Below are 12,236 nucleotides of genomic sequence, written 5' to 3' on the forward strand. Positions count from 1 at the left end.
TATCTTTGCCACCCGTTTATTCTCTATTTTTCTGAATGATAACGTGATTTTTAGATAACATCTATGCCTGATTTAAACTAATTAACTGCATTTTATTAATTTTTGACTGATACATTATGTATTACAAATCAATCAATGGTATCTATAACATAAAATTTATAATTCAAAATTTTCAGGAATGAAATAAATTGACCACCATATTTTTACCGATTTAATTAATAATTTGATATATTAAAAAAAAATTAAATTCACGTATTATATTAGATTCTGCTACAACTATAATTAATTAATATTTAGACTTCTTTTATTCGTTGATATACTAATAAATATTAACCATGACATTAAAAATCAGAGTTAAATATGCTTTTCGAAAAACCTTTATTAATTAAATTGATATAAATTTACTTTGCCATACCATAACTGTTAAAACAGCCATTATCTACTCTACACAACGATCTTTTGTTTTGCTTTCTGTTTAAATTAAGCTATAATATAATATTCGATTCTTATAAAACTATAGCAATTTTAATGAAGGAATTCATTTATAGATAAAATAAAAGTATGTAGGCGGTTTAAAGCCGTAACCATAATGATCGTTAGTGTCCTAATATGATTCAGAATTCACTTCCGAAAAATGTTATAACCACTTACAGAAACAATAAATAAAGATAATAAAAAATATAACAATCATTGTCGGCTTCCGTGGCGGTAGTGGTGGCGTCTCAGCTTTTCACCCGGAGGAGGTCCTGGGTTCGATTCCGGTCAGACATGGCGTTTTTCATACGCTGCAAATTTCGATTCGGGCTAAATGATCACAAAAGTCGATGCCCGCACATCTCAAAAAAAAAACAAAAAAAAACACATTATATTCCACGATTAAAAGCGTGAAGCATAAAGTCTAAATTGGTTTCCCTTCACCGTCTTCAATAAACTAAACGTGCGGTTTCACGTTAGCATGCCGACGTCACCGAAATGCTGATGATATATAATTCTATAAGCGGCGACGTGTACACTCTTTCACCGTAGTGACTTTTTACATGGCAAATATCATTACTCTCAGAGAAAATAGTTATGATAATCATTTTTTGTAACGTAAATGTTTGTCAGTCATAAGAAAGACAGGGACAGATCATTTTAAGTAACAAACTAATTTACCTTTTTGAGTTGAAAGAAAGCGTTATATATATTTTCTCAACTCGTGTAAGGAAAATATTTCTTTTTATGATATTTTTATTTTAGGTAGATGAGATCTCACAGAAATATGAAATTTATTTTATCAAACTCGAATTTTATCCAACTCTGTTAGTTGCTCGCAACTTACACATATTTTTGAGTTGGATCACTCTACATGGATTTCTTTTTTGCAATAAACAAAAAGTTACGAAACTCAAACAAAATAATTATGTTTATGATTTGTTTCTAAAAAAAAAAATTAACTAAAAAATTAAATATTTTTAATTAGAAAAAAACAAACATTATTTATTATAATTAAAAAATTTAATTTAATTTTTATTAATTAATAAGAAAAAAATCTGATGTAGACATCACATGACTTCCTTGTACGCCTATTAAACTACATATACACATTTTTTTGAAATGAAATGTACATAAATTTTATTTCATTAATAACCAGTGATATTTTTTCTATTTTTTTTATTACTAGTATTGAATTATTATTTATCGAAAAAAATGTTTTATAATCACAGGTTAATAATTATTAATAAATCAATATATTTATATTAAAATATAAGGAGATGAAGTCTGATTCGAACCGATGTGCATTTCTCTTATAAGATCCAAATCTTTCATTAATTAAAATGCTATTTGACTATAACTCTGCAACCAATGAAAATAAGTTCCACTTACGATATATCGTTGAAAAGCTCTCAGGAAGAGCTTATTACTTCAGTTAAGAAAAAGTCCAAAATCCAAATGTTTTGGATTTTGGACTTTTTCTTAAATCCAAATGTTTTGGTATTTGGGCTTTTTTGGACACTTTTAGTTCAGACGATTGCAATCAAAAGCGAAGGTGCACAGCTAGATGTTACAACAGTCCTAAATCCAAAATTTCAGCATCCTAATGGTAATCGTTTTTGAGTTATGCGAGATACATACGTTCGTACAGACGTCACGCCGAAACTAGTCTAAATGGATTCAGGGATAGCAAAATGGATATTTCAGTTGAAATCTGAAAACTAAAATTTTCCGCGATCACAATACTTCTTTTACTTTGAACAAGGAAGTAAAGATTTGACAGTTACATTATTTTATTTTAAAATAATATATTAATTTCAAATTTCTGATTTAAAAAAAATGGTTTTACTTTAATATCTATTGAATATTTCAGTATAAAACTTAATTAGAATGGAGAAGAATTATAACTAAATTTATATAATGAAAGAAGATTGCTAAATTCTGATAAATTTTTAATATCTACAATTTTATTTCAATTAAAAGATATAGACAACTACTAAAAAAAAATCTTATTGTTTCCGTTTAATATTGATAATTGTTTTCTTCCCGTGTATAAGTTTTTTGTGTTTTTTTTTTTCAATTTTGTTTTACTTCCCTTTTTTCTGAGTTATAAAACTGAATTTTTTTCGTCCTTATCTTTTTTACTGCTTCCGTGACTTATCTTATAATCAGTGACCTGATTTCTTGTCAGGTCACTGACAAGACCTGATTTCCTTTTTTTTTCATTTATCGTATAATAAAATAGTGTATTATCCTATATTTTTTCTGGGAATAAAACTGAATTGATTTTAATTACTTTTAATACTGAACATGATCCTTTGTCATCATAATTTTTTATGATAGCAATATAGCTATCATTGTTCATATAAAAATTCTTTTGTATAAAAATCTTTAACAGATATTAAAATAAAGAGCAGCACTATGCTTGTTATTGATTATGATTTAACAGTTGAAACCTTAATTGTAGATTTAATAATTTTTTTTTTTAATTAATTTTTTGTGAAAAAAATTAAGAATTTTTTTCGCCACTTTTATAATTTAAAATAGCTTGTGAAGTAACCTCAGTTAAAATAATTTTTCTAGTACCACTTAAACAAACACATGTTTATGTGTTTGTATTTTTTATATACCAGTGTTTACTTACAACTCGACCCATCAGAATGATTCTGTTACCAATCGTATGTATTTAAATGCTAGATTCAAATTTATGGAGGTAGTCCCATTAGTTGTTGAATACATAATTTGAACTGAAAGGATCGGTATTTTAGAGCATTTTTTGTGGTAATATTTTAAGTCATTGATTAAATCACATTTTGTAACATAGAGACATTGTTCTAGTAAATTAAATAGTTAGCAAAAAAAAAAAAATGTTGTGTTTCATTTATAAGAAATCGGGTAAACTGCTTTCAAAATATTTGCTACCTAATCTAATAATATTTTACCATACCAATATTGTTTTGTAAGTAAGCTCGTGACATAATTTTAGCTATGTGCTCTATTTATTGAAGTTATGTCTATAAATCATAATGGATTTTAATAAGATTATAATTTTTATGTTATAATAGCTTTGAAAACATAATGGCTTTTGCTTCAGTGATTTTATATCATTTGTTCCCATTATGTTGATTTATGGCTTTCCTATTTGTATGAAATTATACTTGAACGGTCTAACCTGTTTTAACGAAATGAGGAATGAACTCTTGAAATTTGAAATGTCATTTTATGGGATTTAAATCTTAGTAATGTCTATTGTTTCTGTAGTTGAAATATTTACCAGCTAGTACCCTCTTGATGAAAAATAGATTTTTGGGATTTATTTGTTCGGGATGCTGAGCTTAAATGTCAGTGTTTAATATAAATTATACTGAAAAAAAAAAATTAAAAAGCGATTGCCCTATTCATAAAACGTTTTATAATTTACATATTCAGGATATGCTTTAGCCAAAAAGTCCAAGTAATCAAATTTAAAAAAAATTAATTTGTGTATAAAGTGGGATTTCTTCCACCGTCTTACGTGAACTATTTATTATTATTATTATTTTTAATTTACCTGGTATGGATAAATTTTGGTATACGATTTAAGGAGGGAAAAATCAAAGCAAATATATTTATATCAATTTTTGAATGAATTAATTTTTTGGGAATTTTGTTATTTTTTTGTTTTTGGTGACAAATATGATTTGTGCGTGTTTATGTGTGTGTGTGTGTGTGTGTGTGTGTGTGTGCACATATGATCATTTTTTGGGCAGAAAACCATCCCACCCGAAATACTACTCTGGAAGAGAAACTCAAAGATTTTAATAAATTAAAGTTTTAACAATTTTAAGTTAGTAACTCAAAGGTTAACAATTTATAAATTTTAGTTTTGACAAGTCAATTTAAAGGGCGTTTAAAAACGAAAAGTTTGGCTTAAAAACCCATGAACTACAACTCTAACCAGAATGGCACACATTTATTATTTTTGCTGCTGGTTTCAAAATTAGATCTTAAGTAGTTTTTTGTCTTCAGTCATTTGACTGGTTTGATCCAGCTATCCCAGATAACCTATCTAATGCCAGTCGTTTCAATTCGGTATACCCCCTACATTTTATATCCCTAACAATTTTTTTTACATATTCCAAACGTTGCCTGCCTGCTCAATTTTTCTCATCTACATGTCTCTCCAACATTAAAGCTAGTGTTCCAGGATGCCTTAATATGTGGGCTATAAGTCTGTCTCTTCTTTTAACTATATATTTCCAAATAATTCTTTCTTCATCAATGCAAGTGACAGTACAGAGTGAAGAGGAGTGCAAACCTCTTCATTTGTCACTTTTCCACTCATCTAATTTTTAACTTTCTCCAAAAGCACCACATTTCAAAAGCTTTTAATCTTTTCTTCTCAGGTACTCCGATCGTCCAAGTTTCACTTCCATATAAAGCTACGCTCTAAACATATACTTTCAAAAATGTTTTCCTGACGTTTAAATTAATTTTTGATGTAAGGAAATTGTATTTCTGACTGAAAACTCGTTTCGGCTGTGCTGTCCGGTATTTTTTATCGCTTCTGCTTCGTCCGTTTTTAGTAATTCTACTTCCCAAATAACAAAATTGTTCTACTTTCATAATCTTTTTTCCTCCTATTTTTTTATTCAGTGGTCCATCTACATTATTTCTACTAAATATAATTACTTTCGTTTTGTTCTTGATTAGTTCTTGCGTAGAGCGTCTCCATGCCAATTTATTGTTTCTTCTAAATCTTTTTTACTCTCAGCTAGAATTACTATATCATCAGCAAATCGTAGTATCTTTATCTTTTCACCTTACACTGTTACTCCGGATCTAAATTGTTCTTTAACATCATTAACTGCTAATTCTGTATAAATATTATAATAAAGTAATGGGGATAGGGAATATCCTTGTCGGACACTCTTTTTTACTACGGCTTCTTTCTTATATTCTTCAATTATTACTGTTGCAGTTTGGTTTCTGTAAATATTAGCAATTATCCTTCTATCTCTCTACTTGAACCTTAAAATTTTCAAAATGCTGAACATTTTATTCCAGTCTACGTTATCAAATGCCTTTTCTGAGTCTATAAATGCCATATATGTTGGTTTGTTTTTGTTTAATCTTCCTTACACTATTAATCGGAGCACTAAAATTTCTTCCCTTGCCTCTATACTTTCTTCTAAAATAGTTACTCTATAGTAAAATATAAAAAAAATAAAATTTAGCGACTCTCTTTTCTGAAAACGATCTTTTTTATTCGTCATGACCACTACATTGTGTGTACTGTAGCCTCTTTGGGCTTGGAGCCTATTAAATGTGCTTCTACAGTTTAGAATAAAGATTTATTTTTGCTTGAAATTCTGTTGCACATATGTTTAACGTGTTGCAGAAAGTTCCTACTAAACTTTAAGGCGTTTTCAATTTTTTAAATTTATTTTTGTTATAGATGAGTCTGAGAAATGCCATTTACGCACCCCCCATAAATGGGGAAGTGTCGGACTTGCACGGATTCGGTTAGATGTTATTAAGAGCCTATATGTACCCGCACCCTACCGACTAAAACTCATATCTCACCGTTTCTCCTCCTCCGGGGTCGGTCCTGCAGTCTAAGCATTGCGCAAGCCCAGGAGATGCCTTTAGGGTCCAGGGGTTCAGAATCCCCGTGCTTCATCACCGTCGCCCATCCACACAAATGCAGACTCACGACGGCTCCACAGGGGGCTGTCTTTCGCCCATTCACCTTCAAGTCACTTTCTTCGCCTGAGTGTCAGGTCATTTGTATGAGGCCGCAATGTTCAACGCAGCACGTCTTTGAAGCGATGATATTTTATCTACATTACTTTTCTTTTCAAGGGCCTTTACCCACGCAGGGACGGCATAAAATATGATAGAAGAAGCCACTGTCAATACTACACGTTATCTAGAAGCACGAGGACCTCTGTGGCTACGCATAAGCTTACCGAGATTATCAAAAACTGTCTCACCACGTAGCAAGGTCTGCTAAAGGTGGACGTTGTAGTTTCGGCTCCTCTCCAATCACATGCTGAGGTACTTAACGCACCCCCACGTGGGAATACTGGTCCCAGCAATCAATGTAAATAGAAATGTTAATACCTAGTAACAAAATTTTATGTATTGAATAAATTAATTTTTCTTTAAAAAATTATCTTTATAATCAAAAATGTTAGTTGTTAAATACGTACATTTTTTGGTGTCCTATAAAGAAAATTTAACAATTCATTGTTTTATATATCCATATAAAAAAAAAGCTGACAACACAGTTGTAGGACTTTCACATCACGTGACTAAAGCAGCGATCTTAGTAAGTAGTAATTTCATAACTTACATAAAACAAATTTCGCTCGTATGGTCGACAACTGATTTAGCCGCGAAGCTTAGCGCACCAGTTACCGAATCAACAAAGCGATCGAATTCGAGATCCAGCCAAACTGAGTTACTTTTTACACATTAAATATTATTCATTTATCTAATTCTACCGCTCTCCTGTGACATCACAATATAGCAGCCGAAGAAAACAGCATTATTTGGGGTGGGGATGCAATTTTTAACTCTTTCTTGCAAATATTGTTATTATTTAATTGGTAACATATGTGCTTAAGAAAGTTACGAGGTTAATTAGACGAAATTTTAAGATACTGCGGGTATGCTTTACTGCCTCAACCCCTTGACCTATTAAGTTGAAAATTTAATGGCATCAATACCCTATATATATATAGGGTATATAATTCTGACCAAGGGTATATATATAGGGTATAATTCTGACCAAGTTTGTCAAAATCGGCCCAGTAGTTCTGGAGATCGAAAAAAGGTGATTTAGAGGCCAAAACCACACATACACGTACATACGAACATTAACATTCGGAAAATTTCCATCCGGTTTTTGGGTTCCTTAGATGTTAAAACTATTTCAATAGTTATACATTCCAATCAATAATGTTGTGTTCTGTTTGTATTAAAGGTGAGTCAAAAATATTTTAACTCGGCAGTAAAATCAAACTGCTTATTCAGGGAAAATTCGAGAGTTGGTTGAAATTTGTTTTACCGATAGTTTAATACACAGAAAATTGTTCTTTATTATAAAGAATATAGCTAGGTTTGACCAGGATATTGAGAGACTAACAAATTAAAATTTCTTATAAATACAATTTATTACTTTAAAGACATATAAACAGAATAAGTGATAAAAATAACAACAATAATAATTTCAGTAAGTGTATATAACATACATAATAGTAATTCAAACAAAAAGGACAAGATTTGTTTAAGAACAGTTAAACTATTCCAGAATAAAAACCGAAATACAGTTTAATTTACTAAAAACGTTAACATTACCGCTAGAACCTGACATTGCTTTAACAAGATCACAAGAAAATTTTTACTTTTAATATTTTACTAAAATATTTTACTTTTACTGCTTACAATTTATAGATGTACCTTACATTTTATAAATGAGTAGAATACTGTAACTTTCACTACTGTTCATCAATAACTCGCCCAATAACTTTCCTGCATTCACCCACTGCACACAGTGGAATGCTCATTACTTACTCCTCACTCGTTGTTATTAGAGGCTTACTGATGTCGCCGTCACCGCAACCGCATCGAACTCGGGCTTGCAAAACTACGCTTGTTATCACGACTGCGCCGAACACGGCCTCGCAGAACTTCTTACTGTTATCCGCTGATCCCTGCCACTATTTATATCCTCTGGTCAGCAGAACCAGTACCCGCCTAATCGTTTTAATCGTTGAAGCGTAATAACTTTCATCGTCCGCGCCCTAACATGTTTTTCTATAAATTCTTATTCAGTCCGACAACCCTTCTGGTAGAACAAAAGCTTTTGGAGGTACCATCATCTGTATTTCAAAGAACAGACTTGTTAGCCTGAGAAAAGTATCCCTTTTAGTTCCTTCTGGATTCTTCTTTTGATTATATTTTCTCGTTTTCTTCATAATTAGAACAAATCCGTCATAATGGTCCTGTTCCAATATGTTGATCAGCTTAATAAATGGCACACGCTCGCAGGCGCACACATTTATCTTTTCTCATTACTTATTTAATGATAGATATGCTCCGCATAAATGCCGATTAAAACTCGAAAGGGTTTTAAACAGAAGTCAAGGAGATAAGCCAGAAGTTTTTTCCCCTTTGCAGCATAGAAAATCTTGAACTTTCAGAATGTCCATTAAGGTACATTCAACATTAAAGCTTGGCTGGATTTAGATGAGCCGTTGAGAAAATCGGATCTTGATGATCTTGATTGGATACCACTGAAGATCATCCCTCAAAAGTTTATACAAGACAAGGTTATTATCCTGTACCAAAATGTTCGCATCTTTATACTAAAGACTCTGCGACGAAAAATGGAGGGTGCGTTGGAGTTGGTATCTGTGGTTCTGTTTTCAGTTTTTTTATCCATAGGATGACATCAAACTCATTTGAATGTTGATCTGGAGGCAATTAACATCGTTTTAAAACAGTTGCTAGCCAAATTTGAAATTTCGAGAAAATAATAATGTTTTGTGATTTTAAATGTGTTTTCCAAGAGATATCATCGTTTCATCTCCCAATAATCTCAATAATAGCTGAATTTAGTCAGCAGTTGGTTGATTAGGTGATGTTGACGTTTCAGTCATCTTTCGATGGATATCACTTCACACTGGAACTGACTCTTTGGCGAAGCGAGAAACCCAAATAATGATGAGTAAAACATATACAACTCGTCTAACCACTCTATTAAAAATTTTATAAATCAAAGGTTTAAACGAATTTTCCTGAATTATCTAACAACTCAGATGGAAGATAAAGAGTATTTAGCTCTATTAATGGCGAGAATATAATTCCTGACAATTCTCAAAGGGAATCTGTGGCAGTGTTTAGAATGGTTACTGATCATGATTGACTGCCTTGCAGAACATCTTTTCAGGATGAAAATCCTTGCATCTCCTGTGTATGTTATCTGCACAAGTTCTGTTATAAATTGGGAACATTTAAGAGTGTTTAAATAACTGATCGATCATAGAAACATGTCTGATGGAATTGAACTGGAAGATCAGAAATATAATGACTTTGTATGAATAGATTGGGCATTGAATAAATAAATATTTTACTTTTATTTTTTATTTGTACCTTTTTAAAGATATTGTACAATTGATAAATAGACTGCTGGATTAAAATTAAAAAAAAAAAAAAATGAATTATTTGTGGAGCTTTGTGCTTCATTTATGATTTATTATTGTAGAGTTATAAAAATTTCAATAATTTTAATTAAGCTCTATTATACTTCCTTTTTGTGGGATTGCCACGAATGTATAGACAGGAAATTTGGCAAACGAGTTTTTTTTTTTACCTAGTTTCCTATGAAATTGCTTGTAAAATCTATTTTAGTATTTCATTCGTAAGACGATTTTAAGTCTGTACGCTTATATATTGTCCCATTTTTAGTATAAATCTCGGAGAACAATCATTACGCGGAAAATTTTGGTCAAAAAAATGAGCAGTGCTGTAAAAGTAACATAAAATAAGTAGTCGTAATATAAATTTATTAACTCTATAACCAATAAGGTTTAAGATTATAATTGTCAGTTGTCAACTTTTTTAAGTATAAAGAGAATAATAGGCTGATAAAACTATAGAGACACTTTGTTTTTTGTGAAAGTATTTAGAGATTTGATTCATTCTGATCAAATTGACATATTTAGCCGTAAATGACATGCCTATGTTTAATTTCATTAGCGTTAAAATGTCATTTTCATTACAGAAAAACGTAAAAATATAAATTATATATACGAGTATATCTCGTCCATAAAGCCGAAGTGTATATTTGTTTGTTTATTTTTTGTCGCATCACGCGAGAATAAACCGATCGATTGCTTTCAAATTTTCAGAATACATTCGTGTTATCCCAGGGAAGGTTTTAAGCCGTAGATCGAGGCTTTATCCCCTTCGAGGGTAAAGTTGTCAATTAATGATATTTATTAAAGAAAAAAAATTATTATATTTCTGTTATATTTTTTTATATTTCATTGTTATATTTCTGTCACCGTAGCAACGGAAATAAGTTGTGAAGTTTTCCTGTCAAAGTTCTGTGTACTTACCATAGTTACTACGATTCTATCTTTTGTAATTTGTTTCTATAAAGCCTGAATATTTCAATTGTTAGTTGTCAATATTATTCTCTCAACCATGAGGGTAACGAAGACCATGAGGGTTGCAGGGGGCGGGGTTCTCTAGACATGTTACCATTACCTAGACGGTAGCGGCAAGTCAAGCAAGCTGTATGTGAGTCCTAGGGGTCCCGGGGAGAGCCGGTGTCGGTTGCGAGGCCCTGCGGATCCAGGAGGCGGAACCCCTACCGGTTAATACAAATATACTGTGTTATCAAAAGATCTAGTACACTACGCAGTTGCTTTGTCAATAGAACTGCAGATTAATAGCACCCATCTTGAAATGGTTTGGGCTCACAATATGTTTTTAAATAGTAGAATTGATTTGTGATGAATTTGTTCATATAATGAACTATTTTTGTAAAGTTAATGTTTTTTAAAATTCTGAATTACTGAAGTATGTTGAGTAGTTTTCTAGTTAATATTTTCATATATCTGTCCTGTTTGTATGAAGTGATTTCTAAAGATTTTTTGTGTTATTTAATGAGGTTGTATGCTCCGTAAATCTATGCGTATCAAGTTTGCTTGCTGTTATACTCAGTACAATTGTGCACTTTAATTAATGCACTGGGTTCCTGTAATTTCTTTTTTCAATTTATCTTTTGATTGATCTTTTATACTTTGATAGCAATTGCTTAAAGTAACTCTGTAACTATGTTTAAAAAAAAACGGAAATTTATGTATATGTAGTTTAATGTATATTAATTTTACGTATTTTATATTATTACTTGTGTTATATATGTTGTGTAAAATTTAGCTATAGGTTAGGTAGATGTTATTAGCTTGTACAGAAAATTTTATAAAAATTGAGGTCTTCAGTGTACCTGTCGGTTACACTGTAGATGTCGGCTACACTGAAGAGAGTACGGGTATGTGTATTAAGTGATGCAACATGTTTAAGCTGGAACATGAATTTTGCTGCGTGTTTGTGCTGTTTGAAGATGTCAATTGTACTGGTTTTCTGTATATTTTGAAATTATGTTTATTGTCTAGTTTAGTTATGGTTGGGTCAAAAAGTTAATTGGTTTATTGTGTTCATTATTCTATTCCGAAAATAATCGTCACATTTAGACAGTAACTTTTCGGTTTTTTACCATAAGTTCGTTTTATTAAATTTTTTATTTATTGATTTTCATGTAATTCTTTAAAATTTATTTTTATGAAATAAATAAAAATGATAATATTTGCGATAAAATTCATAATAATATATCAAACATTTTAACCTATTTCAGAAAAATAGAAGGTTCTCAATTTGACTCTACGTGGATTTTTTTTGTACATTATTTTCCAGTTTTACTTGTCCCCAAATAGATTGATTTCAATAACCTTTATTTTGTCTTATAGAGGAAATTGTTAGATATTTCCACAAAATTAATCAAGAACTTTTTAAAAAATTAGTTATTTTGCCTACAAATACGATTAAAAGGTGGAAAATAGTTTCGCGATTATTCAAATTCAAAATGTTATGTATGAAAACAAAATTGTAATTTTGCTAGCACCGCTAGAAGCGAGCTAATATAATTTGGTATAAAGGAAAGGGGTTTATGTCCAAAAAGTCAGTTTCGAAATTTTAATCGTTTTGGG

At 30.8% G+C, this 12,236-nt stretch overlaps 1 protein-coding gene across 2 annotated transcripts in view; it reads left to right on the forward strand.

Moving 5' to 3' along the window:
- Positions 1-12,236, forward strand: part of LOC142324433 (A-type potassium channel modulatory protein KCNIP1) — a 445,118-nt gene that overhangs the window by 742 nt on the left and 432,140 nt on the right. The gene's annotated exons all lie outside the window — the stretch shown is intronic.

Source organism: Lycorma delicatula, chromosome 5 (genome assembly GCF_047948215.1).
Source record: "Lycorma delicatula isolate Av1 chromosome 5, ASM4794821v1, whole genome shotgun sequence".
Classification (NCBI taxonomy): Eukaryota; Metazoa; Arthropoda; class Insecta; order Hemiptera; family Fulgoridae; genus Lycorma; species Lycorma delicatula.